We start from the raw sequence: 20,974 nt of genomic DNA on the forward strand, positions 1-20,974 counted from the left end.
TCCAAACTCTGTTTGACTCAATGCCCAGGCGTATCAAGACCGTTATTACTGCCAGAGGTGGTTGTTCTGGGTACTGATTTCTCAGGATCTATGCACCTAAACTGCGTGAAAGTGTAATCACATGTCAGTTCTAGTATAATATATTTGTCCAATGAATACCCGTTTATCATCTGCATTTCTTATTGGTGTAGCAATTTTAATGGGCAGTAGTGTACTATACTGCAAAAGCACAATAAGTAAATTTTCATTTGTTAGTTCTTGGTGTTGCAATTTTTTAATGTGCAACAGTGTACATTCAGTGTACCGGATAGAGGGTGAAGCCGACTGGGCGCCACCACACTCGTGGCTGGTCCCCAAAGAGACGGAGCAACCAGCAGATGGCCGCCCTCAGGAGTGAGCATAACGCGGCGCTGTGCCCGGGGCGGCCTCCACAAAGGCGCGCAGTGCGTAGCGCTGCTTATTACAGGCCGTAATCGGCCCGCGATGCACGGGACGGCCTCCTCTACTCGCCGTCCCCGAGCAGTGTCGCCGGAGCATCCGGGAGCGGCCGCGGGTCATCACGAAGCTGCCGCCCGTCCCCACCAACTTCTGTCCCAGGCACGTCTCGTCATGTGTTAAGAGCCGCCTACCTGCTTCTGTGTCACTGGGGCGAAGGCTTACTACCTACGCTCGTTCTCATAAATTAAGGATAGTGCTGATACATGGTGAAACAACGTTCTGGTGGGCGGTTTCCCTCGGGCTATGACCATGCGAGAGGCAATACTGACCCTACGACTTATCTTGGAAGAAAGATTAAGGAGAGGCAAACTTACGTTTCTAGCATTTGTAGACTTAGAGAAAGCTTTCGACAATGTTGATTGGAACACTCTCTTTCAAATTCTGAAAGTGGCAGGGGTAAAATACAGGGAGCGAAAGGCTATTTACAGTTTGTACAGAAAGCAGATGGCAGTTATAAGAGTCGAGGGACATGAAAGGGAAACAGTGGTTCGGAAGGGAGTGAGACAGGGTTGTAGCTTCTCCCCGATGTTGTTCAATCTGTGTATTGAGCAAGCAGTAAAGGAAACAAAAGAAAAATTCGGAGGAGGTATTAAAATCCATGGAGAAGAAATAAATACTTTGAGGTTCACCGATGACACTGTAATTCTTTCAGAGACAGCAAAGGACTTGGAAGAGCAGTTGAACGGAATGGACAGTATCGTGAAAGGAGGATATATGATGAACATCAACAAAACCAAAACGAGGGTAATGGAATGTAGTCGAATTAAGTCGGCTGATGCTGAGGGAATTAGATTAGGAAATGAGACACTTAAAGTAGTAAATGAGTTTTGCTCTTGGGGAGCAAAATGACTGATGATGCTCGATGTAGGGAGGATATAAAATGTAGACTGGCAATGGCAAGGGAAGCGTTTCTGGAGAAGAGAAATTTGTTAACATCGAGTATAGATTTAAGTGTGAGGAAGTCGTTTCTGAAAGTATTTGTATGGAGCGTAGACATGTATGGAAGTGAAACATGGACGACAAATAGTTTGGACAAGAGGAGAATAGAAGCTTACGAAATGTGGTGCTACAGAGGAATGCTGAAGATTAGATCGGTAGATCACATAACTAATGAGAAGGTATTGAATAGAATTGGGAAGAAGAGCAGTTTGTGGCACAACTTGACTAGAAGAAGGGATCGGTTGGTAGGACATGTTCTGAGGCATCAAGGGATCACAAATTTAGCATTGGAGGGCAGCGTGGAGGGTAAAAATCGTAGAGGGAGACCAAGAGATGAATACACTAAGCAGATTCAGAAGGATGTAGGTTGCAGTAGGTACTGCGGGATGAAGAAACTTGCACAGGATGGGGTAGCATGGAGAGCTGCATCAAACCAGTCTCAGGACTGAAGACCACAACAACAACAATGCTGATACATGGTGAAACAACGCTCTGGTCTGCGGTTTGCGAATATAAATCACTTCGGGGTATGACCATGCGGTGCATTTGACCTGCGGTCGTCGCACGGTGGCGCTGGCAGGAGTCCACATACGCAGAGGTGTGTTGGATGTCAGAATACGGTGCAGCGAGTAAGTGTGCAGAAGTTTTCAAACGTGCTAACGGTGACTGTGTGTTGAAAATGGCTCAAAGAACACATATTGATGACGTTGTGAGGGTTAGAATACTAGGGCGACTGGAGGCTGGTCAAACACAGCAGGTCGTACCACGGTCCTCTGAGTGCCACAAAGTGTGATCTCAAGGTTATGGCATCGATTCCAGCAGACAGGAAACGTGTCCAGGCGCTACAGTACGGGACGTCCACAGTGTACAAACCACAAGAAGACCGATATCTCACCATCAGTGCCCGCAGACGGCCACGGAGTACTGCAGGTAGCCTTGCTCGGCACCTTACCGCAGCCACAGGAACAGTTGTCTCCAGACACACAGTCTACAGACGACTGAACAGACAAGGTTTATTCCCCTGGAGACCTGCAAGGTGCATTCACAGGAGAGCCCGTAAAGCCCGGTGTCAAGAACACAGTACTTGGTCATTGCGACAGTGGTCCCAGGTAGTGTTCACAGACGAGTGCAGGTATAGTCTGAACAGTGATTCTCGCCGGGTTTTCATCTGGCGTGAACCAGGAACTAGATACCCACCCCTTAATGTCCTTGAAAGGGACCTGTATGGAGGTCGTGGTTTGATGGTGTGAGGTGGGATTATGATTGGTGCACGTACACCCCTGCATGTCTTTCACAGAGGAACTGTAACAGGTCAGGTGTATTGGGACGTCATTTTGCACCAGTACGTCCACCTTTTCAGGGGTGCAGTGGGTCCCACCTTCCTCCTGATGGATGATAACGCACGGCCCCACCGAGCTGCCATCGTGGAGGAGTACCTTGAAACAGAAGATATCAGGCGAATGGAGTGGAGTGGCCTGCCTGTTCTCCAGACCTAAACCCCATCGAGCACGTCTGGGCTGCTCTCGGTCGACGTATAGCTGCACGTCTTCAAACCCTTAGGAAACTTCAGGAGCTCCGACAGGCACTGGTGCAAGAATGGCAGGCTGTACCCCAGCAGCGGCTCGACCACCTGATCCAGAGTATGCCAAGCCGTTGTGCGGCCTGTGTACGTGTGCATGGCGATCATATCCGATATTGATGTCGGGGTACATGCCGCAGGAAACAGTGCCGTTTTGTAGCACATGTGTTTCGGGACGGATTTCTCAACTTATCACCAATACCGTGGGCTTAGAGATCTGTGTCGTGTGTGTTCCCTACGTGCCTATGCTATTAGCCCCAGTTTTGTGTAGTGCCACGTTGTGTGGCACTACTTTCTCCAATTATCCTTAATTTACGAGCGTGGGTGTAGAAGGAATCAGTTCAGTGTTCTCAGCAGTGATACACCGTGCTTGTCGAGAACAGCGCCAGCTGTATTTCGAGGAATTGAGATAACTAAGTTGCTGTTCGCAGCATACATAAACAATCTGACATCTAATGTCTGTAGCTCTAATTTGCACTCATACTCTGTAAATCTCTGGAAGTACATGGCATAGGGTACCTCCCTTTGTGCCACGCATTACGGCTTCTTCCCTACCGATACACAGACACTATCTGATCAAAAGTGACTGGACATGGTCGTCGTGTGATGAAAGTCTCACGTCAGGGAGACCGTTCGCGGGGTGCAAGTCTTCCGATATTACGCCACTTGCGCGTCGATGGGGATGAAATGATGATGATTACGACAACACAACACCCAGTCCCTGAGCGGAGAAAATCTCCGACCCAGCCGGGCCCTTAGGATTGACATTCTGCGCGCTGACCACTCAGCTACCGGGGGCGGACAAACTGGACATTAAGGCCGGGTATGTGAACCCTCCGCTTCATAACGGCTAGAACTGTGCTGGGGACACTTCTAATAAGGTCTCTTACTGTCTGTGGAGGAACAGCACTCGATTCTTCATCACCTGAATGCAGGGAAGGTGGCCATGTTGGACGGTAACGTCTGGAGCGAAGTCGACATTCTGATTCATTCCGAAAGTGTTCCTTTGGGTGCAGCTCGGGACTCTCCACAGTCTAGTCCGTTTCAGGAATATCTCTGTCCACAAAACATTGCCTCACAGATTCTAATTTATGTCGTGGTGCATTCTCGTGCTCACACAAAGAATCATCGTCCCCAGTCACTTCCTCTACTGTACTCAGCACACGACGCTGCCAAACGTGTTCATATCCTTCCATATTTAGCGTTTCCTTAACCACAATAAGGGAACCGCACCTTAACCACGAACAACGAATGTCTGAGTCCCCTTGATTTTCATTTTAATGGATTTCGTAAGGATATCAAATATTCTCACAGCCCTTGAAAACGTATCGTACGGAGCGGTTGTAGACGTTCTCGTTAGTGGACGGAACAGACATCCTAGAATGCTCCCAACATATGGAACCATCAAAAAATCTAAAAAAACACTGTCAGTTCTCCACTGCGACGCTCCATGACTGTCCTGCAGGTTTATCGAAATTCTACGTCTGGCGTGAAGTGGCGATCATTCTTCATATTAATATCGACAGTTGCAGCGACCTATTTAAATGCGAACTGCCATCATCTCCAGCTAAGCCCACGGCGGCGTGTCGGGTCGCTGATAACGGGACAGCCGCCGCATCCGTTCCCGAGTGCCTGATTTCGCATGGCTCTCCCAGACCTAAAGCCGCCGCCATCGCGTATGCTTTGAGGACGCCCACCTGGAAGCCGCCAGTGCGTCGCCGACTCTCCGCACGCCTCCTGCCCCACGGGTAGCCGTTAACCTCTGCGCAGGCTGCAAAAATGGAAGGAGTATGGCGGAGTGGAGGAGCATTTATGACTTGCACTTGGAGGCTCTCCGCGGCCTGTTTGCCTTTGCAGCGGCGTTCGAGTGAGACCGAACGAGGGTAACGTGGTGCTAAGTCTACGAGCTCGTCACTGCGTGCGCAGAGGTAATCTAACAGAAATAAGAGACTTTACTGGGCGCTATATTGTTGACAAGAAAAAAAAATTAAAGGAATCATGGTGTTCACACCAAAAACCAACAGTAGCGGCAAATAAAACAACACATATTCTGACATCTTGGGTTGTCGGGTGTTCTGCCGGATATCAGCGTCGTACTTGCACGATATTTCGGTCACGTAGCTCGAGACCTTCATCAGGTGCGACCTGAGACTCAGGTCGCACCTGATGAAGGTCTCGAGCTACGTGACCGAAATATCGTGCAAGTACGACGCTAATATCCGGCAGAACACCCGACAACCCAAGATGTCATTAGATCGCCGGGAAAGCCTGAAGAGTTACAACACATATTCTGCTTGAAGTCAAGCTGGCGAGAAATCCTATTATAAGGCTGCACGTTGTCTTGATTCGAAGAAGTAACACATACAAGCCGACCGCTGTGGCCGAGCGGTTCTAGACGCTTTAGTCCGAAACCGCGCTGCTGCTACGGTTGCAGGTTCAAATCCTGCCTCGGGCGTCGCTGTGTGTGATCTCCTTAGGTTAGATGGGTTTAAGTAGTTCTAAGTCCACGGGACTGATGACCTCAGATGTTAAGTCCCATAGTGCTTAGAGCCATTTGAACCATTTTTGAACACATACACATATTTGGGTGTCATTCTTGACGAAAAACGGTTTTTAGCTCATATTGCGGAAATTAATCTGAGAACTACAAAAGTTATGCAAAATACTGTTACGTTCCTATAAAATTTCCAAATTTAAACTAGATGAATATCAAAATCGAGGAGACCTCAAGCGAGAAAGTGAAGTAGCAGTCAGAAGACTTCGTTGGTCGTTGCAGACCAGCAGATAGAGAAACGTCACTAGAAAATTTGATATGACGAAATCAGGGCGAGGCCTTTGCAGTGAAGCTAGTAGTCAAGAGTCTACAAAAGATCGGTAATCAAAGAAGTTATAATAAAAGACTGTTCTTGTGTTTGTAACTGAGAAGGTGGGATCGGACGTCCAGTGTCGTGTTCTCCTGGAACATCCCAGGACAAATGGCCCCGATGGATCCGGTGTTGATGACATCTTGTTCACTGCAAGCAGAAGAAAAAGGAACGATGTTTCGTATTCACTCAATCTTGTGGAGGTGCCTTAAATATCAAATTGTTGTTAGGGGATTACTATCGCTTCGAACGCCTGTATCTGACTTCGAAAGTTTGCTCCTAAGCAACGCGAAACATAGGAAAGTGTTTAACTAGCTTCTGCAAATGTGGTGGACTATACAAGCTTTTCTAAGATATTTATTTGTGATAATTATGTGAAAAAAACCACTTTATAAGCACATCGGGTTTTGCTGAATATTTTTCACAAAGAGGGATCGGAAAAATCACTGAAGAGTTTTATACTTAGACTACGACCTCTCAGACCGGAAGTTTTAACTGAAGGAAACATCAGCTGTGAAACAATATATAATATTATTTTTACAAATGACTGAATGACTGAACTAATTTGCATTTTGAAATGAATACAAGTTTTAGTGTATTCGTATATATGTATCTTGCTACTTTTCACTCCTGAACGTTTATTTTACTGTACCACGACACATACGGCGTTCGGAAATTCCCATTACAGACCTGTAGGGCTTGTAGAGGGGCGTTAGTACATATCATTTTCAGTGGGAACCATGTCCGGAAACGTCATCCAACGACGATAAAGCACTAAGCAATGCGACGCATTAACCAATTACGAATTCACCTGTGTTATAAGCTATTAGCTGACAAACCCAGCACTGCCCAGGTATTAATTTCGCAAATTTTCTGTTAGAGACGGGCACAGAAATGAACTGCGTTTTTAGTGAAATATCGAAAAGCTTCATTTCGTTGTACTCGTGAAAACACGTTTGGAATTAAGAAACAGTCGTACAAAGAAATATGCGTAATATGCTGCTGTATAAGTACAGTACCCTAATTAGAAAACATAATCTCACAATGTTTCTCTCCGCTGCGCGCATCCATCTGCTTCACATGTCTACAACGCGACTTTGTAAACGTTTCTATGACGACGGGTCTTCAGAGATCTATAGACGGCTATCGTTTTCGCCTACAGCCGTTGACGCTTCGCAGTTGAAAGCTGGCAAAAGCGATTTATTTAAGTTGACTCTACTGTAGGAGTCCCTTAGTAGCAAAGAGTGAATACATTAAAACTTTATGCGTGATATTGCAGTTTATCGTGCATCTCCTTGTTTATGATGTCATATCCCTTAAACTGCGATAGGTAGTTGGTTCTTACCCCCATAGCGATTGTGGCTTGACTGTAAGTGATATGTGTATCAAGTTTGGTTGAAATCGGTCCAGTGGTACAGGACAATATGTGGAACACAATGCGCATACACACACACACACACACACACACACACACACACAGTAACGCGCCCGGGAGTAAAAATGTGTGGGGTACCTTAAAGTGGTTTCTCCACTTCTTGACCGTGCGCCCTGTCCACACCACGTACCTGGTAACCCCGCGGCGGTCGTACTGGCCTGCTGCACACTGCTGCTGGCTTGCCTGAAATTACCTATCGAAAGATGCAAGCGGGTTTAGGGGAGCCACTCAACTTTACAACACAACGGTGTTCGACGTCTGGTATGAACAACTATATTCTGAGACGATAAGAAATCACAGGTTGCACTGTTTACACTCTGAGTCGTAAATGTTTATTCCAATTAACAGTCTTGATGATTTCTGTCCACAATATCACTTGAACGAGCGTACGCGTACCGAAGACGGTGCGGGTGATTGTTGATGATGCGAAAGCCGAATGATCACACGAAAGTTCTTACGCTCGTCACGCATACTCAGATATTCATCATCATCAGATATTTGGTGCCAGTCCTCTTTGACACTAGTATTGATATGGCACTGTTTGCAAAGGTAACTTTTCAGTTCTCACTTGTACGAGCGTGCGCGTAACCGTCGCGGCGCGGCTGATTGTTGATAATGCGGAAACGCGATGATCGAACGCACGTCCTCACGCTCGCTACAAGACACTGTCACTTGACTGCACTCTTCCATGGTAACTAATTTCTACTGATTCACTTAAGTTCATTCTGGGGAACCGAACACGGCGCGGATGATTGATACTGTGCGACACGCAACGAGAGGATACACAAATACGTTATCGGCGTCACTGCTCATTTTTAAATTACTTCTTGACTCACTTTCCTCTGAATCATTGGCTTATTTTATCACTTTACTGTAATAGCACTTGTAGCAACACTTCAACTTCCATACTAACAATGCCTCTCACAAGCAGAGCTACACACAACACAAGCCGGCCGGAGTGGCCGAGCGGTTCTCGGCGCTACAGTCTGGAGCCGAGCGACTGCTCCGGTCGCAGGTTCGAATCCTGCCTCGGGTATGGATGTGTGTGATGTCCTTAGGTTAGTTAGGTTTAATTAGTTATAAGTTCTAGGCGACTGATGACCTCAGAAGTTAAGTCGCATAGTGTTCAGAGCCATTTGAACCATTTCAACACAACACAACATAACAGTTCCGTCTCCCGTGCTCGACTTTCTACAGACGCGGCTGCCCGCAAAAATACTCCACAACTAAGCCAGCGATATGACAGTACGCTTACAACACACACCAGGTACTCTGGTGTCCGCGTGTTTATCTCCTCGTCTCTGGTTGCGGAACATAAGTACAAATCTTCTCCTGCTAGCTGTACATCTCCACAAAGAGCTGCCACAGAGAAATCTCATCCGACTACGCCAAATCTTTTGTCGTCGAGTTCGCGTTATATCCTGTGTAAGTATGACAGCCGATACCTATGCAGGGTTTACTTCGTCCCCTCAAATGAAACAGGCTTTGCCGGACGGAATGGCTTTCATCTTCAGAGCATTACTGTATCGGTCCACAGGTGCCGGACTCGTTTGTGTGCACGTAAAACGTTCATTTCTGCGCAGCTACTGCTGTGCACGTGTTTATGGAGCGGTGTAAGCCGCTTTATAGCGGCGATAAACCCCGCACCGGGGTTGACGTCCTGGCCGCATCGCCGGAGGCTGCCTCTCCGGCGCGACCCTCTAATTGGGACGAGTCGCCGCGCTTCTGCCGCGCTGACTCAGCCAGGGCGGGCGCGCCTATTTTTGAGCAAAACCAGCTGGGTCTGCTTTTTCTTTTGCTAGTTTTTCCGCGCCAGTGGCCTGGCGCCACGCGCAGATCAGAGGCTGCAGCCGCGGCGGCCGTTGCGCAATGGCCGCTCGCCGTTACCGCTGTAATTGTGCTATAAATAATGGCGGAACCGGCTTCGGGGAATGCACTCGAGCCCTGGGGGTTCCACCAGACGGGCCGGATCTCCCACCGTTGTGGCCCGCACATGTCGCTGCGTCCTCCCTGAACCAGGCGACCATCTTCCGGCGCCGGGCTATCTCGCAGTCGGTGCTCCGGCATGCTAATAAGTGGCTCCTGCAAAGCTGTTACAAGTACGAGGCGACTGCAATTCTCAAACAGCATCGACCTCAACTGCGTTTCCTTGAGCATCATCTGGTTCCTTAAGGGGGGTGGGACGTCAAACGGGCCGACTTGGACCAGGAGAGGCATCGCAGGACATTTTAATTTCCAGTGTCTATACTTTTAAAAATAAATTCATAAAACTTTGTCAACATCCCCAGGAAGGATTCAGGATTCACATCCATTGCAGTGGAAGTTCGAAAACATAACAAAATAATTTTTTTTACGTGCGAAATTTCATCATTTTTTCACTTACTGATGGCTGCATTTGTTGCTATAGGTACACTTTTCTTCATAAGAGGTTCTTCGATGAATTTTGCACAGCATACATACCATACTCACAGGTGTATGAAACTCTAGAATTTATTTCATTTATGGAAAAAACGAGTGAACTGTTATATTTTAAACTTCATGTTTAGAAAAAACACGAATTTTATAGTTAATTACCTCAATTTTTACCACAGTTTTTAATAGATTTGGAAAATTCTACACCTTTAAGTATGGTTTGTATGCTGTGCGAAATTCATCGAAGAATCTCTCTTACTTATGAAGAAAGGTGTACCTATAGCAACAAATGCTGCCATTAGTAAGTGAAAAAAATGTTGAAATTTCACACGTAACAAAAATTATTTCGTTATGTTTTCGAACTTCCACTGCAATGAGTGTGAATTCTGAATCCTTCCTGGTCATGCTGACAAAGTTTAATGAATTTTTTTGTAAGAGTATAGACAGTGGAAATTAAAATGTCCTGTGGTGCCTGTCCTGCTCCAAGTCGGCCCGTTTGACATCCTACCCCCCTTAATTCGTTTGGCTCTGAGCATTATGGGACTTAACATTGAAGGTCATCAGTCCCCTAGAACTTAGAACTACTTAAACCTAACCAACCTAAGGTCATCACACACATCCATGCCCGAGGCAGGATTCGAACCTGCGACCGTGGCAGCAGCGCTGTTCGGTACTGAAGCGCCTAGAACCGCTCGGCCACAACGGCCGGCAGTTAGTTTGGTGCTTTCATTTTTATCAGATTATAATGCGTCCAAGATCAGCCTCAATACAGTATCGTATTTTTCAGATTTTGCTGTCCTGGCTATTTCCCGAGATACACGTAAGAAGACCATTTTTCTAATCGGTTGCGCCTACACTGAAGAGCCAAGGAAACTGGCACACCTGCCTAATATCGTATAGGGCCCAGGCGAGCACGCAGAAGTGCCGCAAGACGACGTGACATGCACTCGACTAATTTCTGAAATAGTGCTGGAGGTAACTGACGCCACGAATCTGACAGGGCTGTCCGTAAATCCGTAAGAGCACGAGGGGGATGGAGAACTGAACAGGACGTTGCAAGGCATCCCAGATATGCTCAGTAATTTTCATATCTGGGGAGATTGTTGACCAGCGGAATTGTTTTAACTCAGAAGAGTATTCCTGAAGCCATTCTGTAGCAATTATGGACGTGTGGGGTGTCGCATTGTCCTGCTGGAATTGGTCGAGTCCGTCGGAATGCACAACGGACGTGAATGGATGCAGGTGATCAGACAGGATGCGTACGTACATGTCTGCCGTCATGGACGTATGTAGATGTATCTGAGCCTCCCCCAGCTTGAATCGTCCCTTGCTGACATGCAGGGTCCGTAGATTCATGAGGTTGTCTCCATCCACTCGATACACTTTGACTCGTCCGACCAGGCAACATGTTTCCAGTCGTCAACAGTCCAATGTCGGTGTTGACTGGCCCAGGCGAGGCGTAAAGCTTTGTGTCGTGCAGTCATCAAGGGTACACGAGTGGCCCTTCCGCTCCAAAAGCCCATATTAATGGTGATTCGTTGAAAGGTTCGCACGCTGACAGTTGTTAACATTTTTCTGCAGCAGTTTGCGGGAGGGTTGCACTTCTGTCACGTTGAACGATTCTCTTCAGCCGTCGTTGGTTCCGATGTTGCAGGATCTTTCTCCGGCCGCAGCGATGTCGGAGATTTGACGTTTTACAGAATATGACAGTGTACATGTGATGCGTTACGACAGTGAAAGGAAACTGACCATAGGGGACAGTGCCACAAGTTCCTCCAAAAAATCGTAACACAACACACGCAAATGACATACTAACAAATGTAAATCCACCTGATGATGGAGCATTAAACCTTTGAAACGCGTCATGGAGATAAATAAACAGTGACTGGTAACAGTAAACTCATTGTTTCAGTTAATGTCAGTAACAGTCACGGTAAAGCCTAACCTAAAAATGTTCGCATTTAAACCCTTAAGAATTTTCATATTAAAAAATTGAAGTCACGCCCTCGAAAGTCTTCTATTGACCTTTGCTGACACTTAAGACAGGACCTGAAAAAGACATGGTAGGCCATATAACTTTTACTGAATGCTTAACTTCATTTCAATGCGACACCCATACATGGCATTATTTTTCAGTATAGCCAAGAAGTCTCTGTAAGCAACGCTTGGGACGTTCTACGAATCGTTCGATTCCTCTACGACAGAAATCCGCTCTTGGCCACGGAACCATTCGAGAACCATTGTGCTAACGTCCTGGTCGTTGGAAAATCTCTTTCCCACCAGATATTCTTTGAGCTTGCCGAAAAGATCTCATGGCACAAGATCTGGACTGTATGTTGGACCAGCAGGCCCCACGTCGGTGCGGCAAGTTGCTGACGGCATTTCACTACTGTCTATTGTTTGGAATACGCCGTGTACGAATAAATCAGACATGTTCTACTGGACGTCATACGTATTCAGATAGAGAGAAAATATAAGACCGAAAATATTTAATTTGTTTCTACATTAGTTTTTAGAATGTAGATTGTGGTGAAATATTGACGTGTAAGACATTTCGACGTTTAGGGTAGGTGCAAAGTCCGATGGTGAGATGGTGAAGGCATTGCGTGTGATGGCGTGAGAATAACTGTAGTTTATTTATTTATTTATTTGATTTTATTTATTTATTTATTGTTCCGTGGGACCAAATTAAGGAGAAGTCTCCATAGTCATGGAACGAGTCAATACATGAAATTATAACACGATAGAAGAAACAGATCAAATGAAGTACATGATACGTATTCCGGTGACAATTCGTAAGTTTAAATAAAGAAAATCAGCAATGTAACACTGGAATTTGCTTAATTTTTCGGCTCTTCCAGGAGCTCCTCGACAGAATAGAAGGAGTGAGCCATGAGGAAACTCTTCAGTTTAGACTTAAAAGTGTTTGGGCTACTGCTAAGATTTTTGAGTTCTTGTGGTAGCTTATTGAAAATGGATGCAGCAGAATAGTGCACTCCTTTCTGCACAAGCGTCAAGGAAGTGCATTCCACATGCAGATTTGATTGCTGCCTAGTATTAAGTGAGTGAAAGCTGCTAACTCTTGGGAATAAGCTAATGTTTCTAACAACAAACGGCATTAAAGAAAATATACACTGAATAAGGGTCGAGAAGATGTTCTCGAACTTACACCACATCTAGCTCGAACAGCCCGTTTTTGAGCCAAAAGTACCCTTTTTGAATCAGAAGAATTATTCCAAAAAATAATACCATATGGCATAAGCGTATGAAAATATGCGAAGTAGACTACTTTTCGTGTTGAACTGTCACTTATTTCAGATACTGTTCTAATGGTAAATAAAGCAGCATTTAGTTTCTGATCAAGATCCTGAACATGGGATTTCCACAACAGCTTACTATCTATCCGAACGCCTAGGAACTTGAACTGTTCCGTCTCGCTTATAATATGCCCATTCTGTCTGATCAAAATATCAGTTCTTGTTGAATTGTGAATTATAAACTGTAAAAACTGAGTCTTACTGTGATTTAGCATCAAATTATTTTCCACAAGCCACGAACTTATTTCATGAAGTACATTATTTGATAATGTTTCAATATTACACACAAGATCCTTCACTACCAAGCTGGTGTCATCAGCAAACAGAAATATTTTTGAATCACCTGTAACACTAGAAGGCATATCATTTATATAAATAAGAAACAGCAGTGGCCCCAGCACCGACCCTTGGGGAACGCCCCACTTAACAGTGCCCCATTGGGACTGAACATCACCACCACTCTCAATATTGCGGAGAATTTCCTTCTGCTTTCTGTTCTTAAAGTAAGAGGCGAACCAATTGTAAGCTACTCCCCTTACTGCATAATGGTCCAACTTCTGCAGTAATATTTTGTGGTCAACACAGTCAAAAGACTTCGTTAAATCAAAGAAAACACCTAGCGTTCTTATCGTGTCGCGTATTTTACGCATATTGGATTTCGATAAGTGGTTTATGTCCGCCATTTCAATGACGCCATGAGTAGATCAGACGGATGGTATCGGTAGGTTCAGTATTTCCCTTTCCTGGAACGGTGCGGTCTCGGTGTTTTATGATGAAGAGTCTCTCTCTTGTGTCATCTGGAACAGAATCTCCGTGGAGCTATCGAGTTGACAAAACGAATGTACGGGGAAACGCGCTGTTCTTCTTTGAATGGTCTGTATCTCCTTTACTACGCCTAGCAGGAAAGGGCCGTAGACTTGAGAGCAATATTCATGAAGCGACTGAATGTGGGTTTTGCAAGCTTCCTTTTGTTCAAATGGCTCTGAGCACTATGGGACTTAACTTCTGAGGTCATCAGTCCCCTAGAACTTGGAACTACTTAAACCTAACTAACCTAAGGACATCACACCCATCCATGCCCGAGGCAGGATTCGAGCCTGGGACCGTAGCGGTCGCGCGGGCCAGACTGTAGCGCCTAGAACCGCTCGGCCACTCCGGCCGGCGCAAGCTTCCTCCTTCGTGACTGAATACCATCTTCACAGAAGGCCTCTGTCTGACATTCGCCTATACTGCGATTGCATTTATACAGTCGGTCGACACCAAATTCGTTTTTGAGGTTACTTCCCACATAGTCAACGCGTTTGAGCGGTTTCAGTGATGGATCACCAATGTCTAATGGGACAGCGGTGGACCTCCGAAAGCTCATACTTGCAGTACATGGCGATTGTTAGGAATCCCATGCTTAATAGATTCTTCCTGAACCTCGAAAAGCAGTTTCATGTGTTGTGTCAGTAAGCAGAATCACAGGTTTGGTTGTCACTGTCGCTCAGACCCAGGAGCCCTGGCGCCGCGCTGCAGCTTGGATTGGCAGAGGCACCGGATGTGATCTGCCACTTAAAAAACTCAGACAAGGCCGCACTTCTCTGTAATTACACGTGGCCGCCGCCGCGTCTGTCGGTGCCTCTTGGAAGGCGGCTTCCCCGATGACCCAGTATTTTTCTTTCGGTCTACGCCTCTGCTTTGTAAGTTGCACGATCCGTCGCGGCGTTTCCACAGGTGATAACTGTGGCGGCGAACGGGGTTATGCGCGACCGCAGCGGTGTCCTGCGGTCGGACAAAAAGCGCCGGACAAGTACATGTTTGCCGTGCGTGGTGATCGGTCGCCTTTCGGCAATACACCAACTTTCCCCTTGTTGCGCTCGTTTCATACGCAAGTGTTCCCATTCTTTCCTGTTACGGTATCAGCCAGTGATATCGTGAAACAAATTTCCGCATTTCACGGCATCTTACGAAGGAATAGCTGAGAGAATAGGCCTGCTTCACAAAACATTCCTAATGAACAAGGAAGTCTTATATTCTGATGTTATCTGCCTAACCCTTTGTTCCATAATAAGTAACTCGTTTCGTGTCTTTCTGATATCTTAAATTCTATCTTCTTCATGCACTTTCACGCTGTTTTTCTTTGAGCGCTCTCCTCTCGTTCGTGATAGAATGTATTTGCCAATCCGCAGATTAGTTTTACCATCAAGTCCACTTCTTCGATGGAAGTACGAGGTGCGACAATAAAGTAATGAGACTGATATGAAAAAAAAAAATGTTGCTTACCGTTTTAGTCAAGTTTAGCGTTGTCTCCTTCAAAGTAGTTCCCTTATGATTGCACACACACTTTTTCCAGCTCTTCTACCATTGATGGTAACGTTTCTGGAACTCATCTTCTGTAATATTCTCCAAGACCCTCGTCACAGCTTTTTGGACATCTTGTGTTGTTTGAAAATGGTGTCCGATTGACCGCCGTTTTGACTCTTGGAAATAGAAAAAAGTCGCATGGAGCGATATCTGGTGAATACGGTGGCTGTGGTAGTACTGAAATTTGTTTTGAGGTTAAAAATTGCTGTACTGACAGCAGTCTGGGATGGCGCATTATCCTGATGCACAATCCAATTATCAGCAATGTTGGCACGGACATAAAGAACTATTTTACGAAGTCTTTCTAAAAATTCTTTGTAGTAATATTGGTTAACTGTTTGTCCAGGAGGCACCACTCTTTATGAACAATTCCCTTGGAATAATCAAACAAGCACACGAGCATGCATTTCACTTTTGACTGACATGCGAACTTTTTTGGTCTGGGTGTTCCCTTTGAGCACCATTGCGAACTTTGACGTTTTGTCTCTGGATCGTACTGAAAAAAACCAAGTTTCATCACCAGTGATAACACGGCTCAACAATTCTGGGTTGATTTCCGTTTGCTCTAACAGATTGGCTGCCTCATTTTCCCGTGTTTCTCGCTGTTGTGGTGTGAGATTTTTGGGGACCATTTTTGCACTAATCTTTCTCATACCAAGATCTTCAGTTATTATTAGACAAACCGTTTCTCGATTGGTGTTCAGTTCTTCTGCAATCATTTTCACGTTCAACCTTCGATCAGATCGTACGAGTTCACGCACCCTGGCCAAGTTGACATCCGTCCATGAGGTTGATGGTTGTCCGCTGCGGTCTTCATCTTCAACATTCGTTCTGCCTTCACTAAACATTTTATGCCAACGAGAAACTTGAGCTCTTGACATACCCCCCTCTCCAGAAGCCTTCTGAAGCTTACCGTAAGTTGTCGTCGCGTTTTCACCCAATTTGACACAAAAAGAAATGGCATACCGTTGCGCAATATTATGCGGTTCCATTTCCGTGACGAGAGACAGAAACACTTGTTAACTTATTACAGCACAACTCACGACTGAGCAGTTGCATCGATGTGCCGCTTGGACTAGAACTACGCAAGCCTGCAGATTTGCCAACTGTTGCAAAGAAAATCAGTCTCACTACTTTATTGTTGCACCTCGTATTCCTCCTTATTTCATTGTGACCTTACCTGTGCAATAACTTTTACACTTTGAATCGCCTTCCCCTTTACAGGCTATTTCCTCATTACATCTGACGTTTTTACCTGTGCATTAATTTTCAATTGTTCTCTCATTTATTCTTATACAGGGTGTTAGGGATATAAGTGCAGATATTGTGGTCATTGGTACTGTAGAAAGTACCATTTCAATGTGTCGTGCTTTCTCTGCGTCTAAGTCTTCCCGCCAACACGTCATATAATTTACCACCTGATGTTTTCCGCACTGCCCTAACTGCATCACTATGTGGACTATGTCTGGCAGTATAGACTAACCGTTTTGCATCCACGTGTCCGCACTTGAACACCTGACCTGTTGTCCAGGAGAAAATTAGCGTTATTGGCCTCTCTCGCCCATCTATTTGGAGGCACTAAAAATTAACTAAGCGTTGAAGGCCCAGCGGTACCGAACGAGGGCCGCGTCTTCCTTAGTCTCTAGGCATCATTGGAAGCGGATATGGAGGGCTACTTGGCCAGCACATCGTACTCCTGGCCGTTGTCAATCTACGAGACCGCCACTTCTCAGTGACGTAGCTCCTTAGTTGCCGTATAAGGCTTGAGTACACCCTACTTGCAAGTGCTAGACAAGCCCGGATCTGAAAGGAACGGATATTACCACTGCAGCAAGGTCGTTGGCCCACCTGGAAGTATTGAGCAACATAAAACATTATTAACCGTAATAGCTATAATTATTAGTCTGCAAATGAAATAAATACTGATGTATTTTTGTACAGTACACTGTCCTCAGTCACCAATAAAAATATCTGCACTCCTAACATCTTGAATTTTTTTCCAGCTGTCCTTAGTCTGCGATGTAAGAAGGTAGCTCTTTTGTGTAAGATTTCTCATCTGGCGTTGCCTTCTTCCTCGTTTGGTTTACCTCCAACCGTTTCATGGCCTGAACTATAAAAGCAACCGTTTAATTGTAGTATAGATCAGTGAATGAATCGTAATACGATAAATTTATTGCCGTTGTATAGTCGAAGTGGTTTGTTCTGAAATGTGGGGAAGGAAGAATTACACCACTTATGCAGGAAAGCTGTACTAAAAATCTGTGCGATTAAAGAAAAAAAAAGCACTCCGTCCTCAGGTCACAAGTGGCCCATCCGACCGCCGTCTCATCCTTAGCTGCGGATGTGGATAGGAGGGGCGTGTGGTCAGCACACCGCTCTCCCGGTCGTTGAGATGGTTTTCTTTGACCGGGGCCGCTATTATTCGGTCGAGTAGCTCCTCAATTGGCATAAAGAGGGTTAGTGCACACAGGAAAATAGCAACAGCCCATGGCGGCCCGGATGGCCACCCATCCAAGTGCCGGCCACGCCCGACATCGCTTAACTTCGGTGGTCAGACGGAAACCGGTGTATCCACTGTGGTAAGGCCGTTGCCGCGATTAAAGAAGCTATTGTTTTATTATCAGCCATATCATAACACAGTGATATCGGTCGATGTGTGTTGCGATTACGAAGCCAACTTAGGTGACCAGCATATCAAGAAGACTTGCGCGTTACAACGCAGATAGTAGAGTAGAGCACACACGAAAAAGGTTCACGAGAGTTAACTATCAGTTTTCTTTGGAAATGTTATCTGTGGTTTCTTAAAAGGGTAATAATTGACGCCCACGGGTCAGAATACCCGCTGAGGCAGAAGTCTGGATACATCCCTATAAAAGTAGAACGGTATGAGGAATCACATTGGCGTCTGGTACGGGGTGTATGTATGTGACGGCGCAACTTCTAAGAGTTATGGCCACAGCGGCGGCCGTCTTGAAGTCCACCATCTTGGGTTTAGGTCACGTGTTTCTAATGAGAGAAAAAAGGGGGGGGGGAGGTTATGTGGCACAACAATTTGAACTACCTCTTTCTCAGGAATACCATGTGAAATTTGTTTTGAGGTAGCAGGTCATAACTCCTACACACTAAAGATACTTTAAAATAGACTTCACATGTGTATTTATGAGAAAGAAACAGTTCAAAACGATGTGCCACATGACCCCCGTCCCATTTGAAACACGTAACCCAAATTCAAGATGGCGGATTTCAAGATGGCCGCTGCTGTCGCGATACCTCCTACAAGTTGCGCCCCCACCTATAGACACCCTGTACCAGAGCCATTATGATTCCTCACTCTTTTCGAAGTTTATAGGAGTGTATCCACACTTTCGCCTGTAGGTCCAGGAATACGAATATTACAGATAAGATGTGCCACTTTCCGACCTTTCAGGTAGTAAAACTTTTCTCGTTTATACCCAGGAGCCGGCCACTGTGGCCTAGCGGTTCTAGGCTTTTCTGTCCGGAACCGCACTGCTGCTGCAGTCGGAGTTTCGGATCCTGCCTCGGGTATGGATGTGTGTGATGTCCTTAGGTTAGTTAGGTTTAATTAGTTCTAAGTCTAGGGGACTGATGACCTCAGATGTTAAGTCCCATGGTGCTTAGAGCCATTTGAACCATTTTGTACCCAGGAAATGAATGAGTCCCATTCTAATCTAGTACGAGAGAAGTTTGCCATTGTTGGCACTAGGAATTGCGGGTATGATATCTATATTCGTAAGCCAATAATATTGATTACTTTTGAATGCATTATGGGAACAGCAGTGATCAATGTCTTGTAAATAATTACTATTAAAAACAGTCTTGATCACGATTTATTTAACAAGGTGACCGGTTTCGACCACTGAGTAGGAACCTCTTTCTGTTGGAGAAACACTACTAGTAGTGATTCTCCAACAGAAAGAGGTTCCTACTCAGTGGTCTGAGGATGACAACAGTAGTGGTCGAAACCGGTCACCTTGTTAAATAAATCGTGATCAAGACTGTTTTTAATAGTAAATATCAATATTATTAAGCCTGGACGGAGTTGCTCACTTTGTCCAGAAAATAAGAAACGAATGTAGTATGGGAAAGAATAAATGAAATCCTCTTAGTCGAGGGTAGGTTACCTGTGTGCCCCACAAAAGCTGCAGTCTTCAAATAACACATACACACAAAAAATTTAAACATACATAAACTTAACTTAAATTTTAATTTTTACCTATAACAATGGGCAAGATTATCTTAGAAATAAATGAAAACATTTCCATTCTTCCTTTTTCGGACCAATATTTTCGTGAGGTTTCTGTTGGTTGTCAGGCGAATGTCGGAATTCCTTGGAGTAGAGAATGAGAGGTGATAAAAGGTGCTCTTTATTGTATATGTGGATTAAGAAATGTTCCATTAATTTATTGTGAATACTGGAGTTACCAGCGAAATCAAGAGAAAGTGAGAGTGAGAAGTTTGCCGAAGTTGTGAAAACTTTGTTTTCCGATTCTTAACCTTTTTCTGTTTTCAACCCATAAGTATACCGTTACTAACTTTTCCAGTCTTCATTGGACAGCTCTTAACTCGAAACCAAGTCTTACTTGTCTTTTTCGATTCCAAGCCACGTAGTCAACGTATGATGTGTAGAAAATGATAAAATAATGACAGTAGTAGTAGTAGTAGTAGTTGAAGGTATCCTCCCAGCAACAAGAAGGCACTGAAAGCTGTAACGCTGTGCTGGCTCAAAAGGGAAGCAATGATCAGGGAGAAAGTTTAGCACGACAGGCTATCGACCAAAGAAATAAGACCAAAGCGCCGGAGGCTCCACCGCAAAACGATTGCAGTAATTGAATAAACGCGCTCGTAACTGCTCTCAAAGGAAGGACGGCAAAAAACAAGTGGCTGGCAGATATGGGTCAACTGTTGGCAACCCTTCAGGCCACTCGCGTGCAGCATCGAGTAGGCTGGCCGTTTCTGCCCTGCTATTTTTTCTCTCTTCCGTGATCACTCTACTGGGAGATATTTCTGAAAACAAAAATTTTAATTATTTTCGAGACGTTTGTAGGTACAGAGTGAAGTACGTCTCCCACAGCTAAACTGTGAGCTGCATTTTAGAGACCATGTATTGAGTAGCACGTATCTAATTATTCGCGAATTGTGACTTTCGCTTCTGACACTTCACCACCCTCTGTTAACTTACGTGATTTAATTTTTTCCCCAATGCACAAATACATTTTTATCCGCACACAATAGTTGTACATACTATTTTCGTGTACCTATTTGTACTTTGCTGTGAAATGTAGAAATAAAGCCATTTAGACATACTGTAAATGGCACATTGCGAACAAATGGAAACTTTCAATGAGATGAATTTCGTTCTGCCTATGGACTAAAATCGCCGAATAATACAACTGAGTATTCTTGGTTGATTGATATGGGGGAGGGGACCATCGAATAACTGAAGGAAGGGGAACGAAGTCGGCCGTGTCATTTCAAAGGAACCATCCCGGGATGTGCCTGATGCGATTTAGGGAAATCTCTGAAAACTTTGATCAGCATGGGCGGACGCGGGTTTGAGCCATCG

At 45.2% G+C, this 20,974-nt stretch overlaps 1 pseudogene; it reads right to left on the bottom strand.

Annotated features, from left to right (window-relative positions):
* Positions 1–17,865: 17,865 nt before the first annotated feature.
* Positions 17,866–17,983, bottom strand: LOC124614691 (annotated as a pseudogene).
* Positions 17,984–20,974: the final 2,991 nt, after the last annotated feature.

Source organism: Schistocerca americana, chromosome 4, assembly GCF_021461395.2.
Source record: "Schistocerca americana isolate TAMUIC-IGC-003095 chromosome 4, iqSchAmer2.1, whole genome shotgun sequence".
In the NCBI taxonomy this organism is placed as follows: domain Eukaryota; kingdom Metazoa; phylum Arthropoda; class Insecta; order Orthoptera; family Acrididae; genus Schistocerca; species Schistocerca americana.